General features: G+C 30.5%; 1 long non-coding RNA gene across 1 annotated transcript; it reads right to left on the minus strand.

Moving 5' to 3' along the window:
* Positions 1–237: 237 nt before the first annotated feature.
* LOC107861388 lies at positions 238–2,818 on the minus strand. Its single transcript, XR_001671802.2, has 4 exons — positions 2,250–2,818; positions 1,355–1,449; positions 680–772; positions 238–555 (listed from the first exon to the last, which is right to left on the minus strand). It is a non-coding gene; the product is annotated as an uncharacterized LOC107861388 (long non-coding RNA).
* Positions 2,819–3,634: the final 816 nt, after the last annotated feature.

The raw sequence follows: 3,634 nt of genomic DNA on the forward strand, positions 1-3,634 counted from the left end.
TGTGATATGATACATTACTGAAAATTATATTAGAAGTTATGATACATTAGTATGATATATTACATTGGGTAAAGAAATGTACCTAGTATATTTCATTTAAGACCTAGTACATTTTGATGTATTATAGAATTTAATTTTATAATTTATTACATATCAATGTAAGTGTTGCAAGAAGGATAAACAAATGATAAGTGAAACATCCAACAACTATACTTAATCAAAAAAATTCATAACTTCTTTGTCCAAAAAACAATTGCATATAACTTAAAACAACAATTCATGTCGCTAAGATACTACTGTTCACAAGAAAGATGTCAGAAACTTTGTAACTACTCTAAGGCAACAATAGTTGATTCGTCAGTCGGTGAATTTGGTCTTAGTCTTGGTGGGTCTTCATTGTTGCTAGCATATCCTTTCCTACCGTTGGCGACTCCATAGATTCGTAAGAGTGTTACGTATCTCTTCCGATTATATTTTGCATTAAAATTAGATAAAGAAACCGAAAGTCCATCACCAAGAAACTCAGCAAAATTTACTATGAAAACTCCAAAGTCCCTGAACATAAATGCATCTTGAGTTATTTAGTATAGTAAGAACAGAACATAACAAAACAAATGGCAGATCGAGTAAATTAGGAACTTATAACAACCATCAGTGACAAGACTAGAACTTAAATTACCAATATATCAACAAGATTCTTTATCAGGATGGAGTGTTTTCTTCTTTTCGTCAATTCATTTGACAAACTTGGCACACATTGCTTTGCTATATGCTGCAAGAAGGAAGAAGGAATAATAGGAAAATTTCAATAAAATCGAATTACAGATCTCTATTGCAGAAACTGTCTGGAGATGTTAAGAAAGTGAAAAAGTGTGATATATTATGACTTTTTTCTTCTTTAATCTTATAATAAAGCTACACAAGTCTTGTGTCTCCTTTAACTGTATAGATGCATAAATTAGTATTCTTTCCCTTTCTAGCTCAATGACTACTATGGACTGTGAATATAAATGGATCTCTCTCAGAAGAGTAAAAACGATAAAATTCAACTAGAGATAAAGAACAAATCATAACTTCTAGCATGGTCAATAACTTTACTTTTAACTACAACAATGATACTGCTTGATTACCTTATAGAAGCGGTACTTCTTTACACCTACACCAAAGATGACCTACTTCACCACCTTATTTCCATCAGTCTCTTGCTTATTTCATATAAAAGTTACTCAAGGCCAACATACAAAGACTACATTGCCATACATTATGTAACCATATTGAAAAGCATCAAGATTGCTACACTAGGTATCAAAAATGCAACTCAGCACTGAATAATACTGGTACTCATCTTTCATACCATTTCAAATCGAAGTTTTTCCTTGTAAGGTCTATCCACTCCAATGACTCGCAGAAAATTTGCAATGGCTCATCAAGAACTTCCATGTCATCTCTCTATAATATAAGAAATTACTCTTATGCCCAAGAAAAAGTATCACGTTATAACAGAAAGCATGCAATGACTAATTGATCTTAGATTTATGTATTATAATCAATATATTAAATGTACCAGGATTAAATGATAGCCAAAATCACAAATAAGATATCTTATGTCTCAGAAAGCATGAAAAGACTAATTGACCTTATATTTATGTATCATAATCTGTATTTTAAATGTATCAGGTACAAATATTAACCAATATTACAAATTTGTTAACTTATGTATCAGAAAGCATGTAAAGGCTAATTGACCTTAGATCTACGTATCGGACATAGTATATTGAATGTATCAGGTGTGTAAAGAACAAAAATCACATGTAAATCTTAAGATGTATCAGAACGCGTCGCTAAAATAACAAAATTCATAATGTGTCGCTTAAAATCACAAAAATTCGCGTCTCTAAAATAACAATAACTTGTTTTGGAGAAATTCATCAATCAAATTGTGACGCCCCAAAATAATAATGACGGACAAGAACCGTATACACTTACTCTACAAGCACTTACGACGTACGTGAGGTTATAAGATAATAACGAGCAGGATATTCAAATAGCTTTGCATATATACACAAGGGAGTTGTATTAACAAGATTGTACAATACAATACTACATAATGTCCATGAAGCTTCTAGCTAATTTAACACGCTATACTACAAATGACTAGTTAGCATAGGGCCCGTCATGCCCAACTAGGGACCTATACATGTAATCAAAATACTATGCATAGACCAGCTCCAGAGAGAGTTGGAGCTCACCAAAATATCAGCTGAAAATGGCAATAGAGCCTAACGAGGACGTCTGCTATCCTGAGGATCTGAGCCTGTATTAATAAAATATGGTGGGCCTGAGACGTCAATATATAAACAATATGTACTGGTATGAAAGCAGATAGAATAACAGTTGGACAAATACAGAAGCTCATATGAGTCAAATGGTAAAGTGAAAAACGTATGAGCCGACCAGCAACACATATATGATATGAACTGATAACTTTTGCACCAACCTTATTAGCATCGTATATAATATTTAGAAAAATGTTCATCATAATATAGGACCTATACTTTGCCTGGGTTAAGCCTGTCAAGTGGGTCGGGCCAACCCGGCCCTACCCGGCCCACCTAAAGGAACCGGCTCGGTAAGCCCTAGGGCTTTAGGGTTCCGGGTCTCGGGCCGGTTATTTTTTTATTTGGGCTCAGTTAACCCGGCCCGAACCTAGCCCGGTCTAGGCCCGCCGGTTAACCGGCCCGGCCCAAAATCTTTTTAAAATAAAAAATAAAAAATTGAGTTATTACATATACATAGAATAGAGTGTATATATGTGTATATATCTTCTATAGACATGTATATTTAACGTATACATGTGTATATATTTTATTAATTAGTATATAACTATACAAGTATATATTGTAATGTATGTATATTGTATTATATTTCATTTAAAGTATTACATATACATAGAATAGAGTGTATATGTGAATAGATATTCTATAGACGTGTATATTTAACATATACATGTGTATATGTTTTATAAATTAGTATATAACTCTCTCTCTCTCTCTCTATATATATATATATATATTGTAATGTATATATATTGTAGTATATTTCATTTAAAGTATTACATATACATAGAATAGAGTGTATACATGTGTATATATCTTCTATAGACGTGTATATTTAACATATACATGTGTATATATCTTCTATAGATGTGTATATATATTTTATAAATTAGTATATAACTATACAAGTATATATTGTAATGTATGTATATTGTAGTATATTTCATTTAAAGTATTACATATACATAGAATAGAGTGTATATATGTGAATAGATCTTCTATAGACATGTATATTTAACGTATACATGTGTATATATCTTCTATAGATGTGTATATTTAACGTATACATGTGTATATATATTTTATAAATTAGTATATAATTATACAAGTATTTATTGTAATGTATGTATATTGTAGTATATTTCATTTAAAGTATTACATATACATAGAATAGAGTGTATATATGTGAATAGATCTTCTATAGACATGTATATTTAACGTATACATGTGTATATGTTTTATAAATTAGTATATAACTATATATATATATATATAGTTATATACTAATTTATAAAACA

The sequence above is a fragment of the Capsicum annuum genome, chromosome 2 (assembly GCF_002878395.1).
Source record: "Capsicum annuum cultivar UCD-10X-F1 chromosome 2, UCD10Xv1.1, whole genome shotgun sequence".
Taxonomy (NCBI): domain Eukaryota; kingdom Viridiplantae; phylum Streptophyta; class Magnoliopsida; order Solanales; family Solanaceae; genus Capsicum; species Capsicum annuum.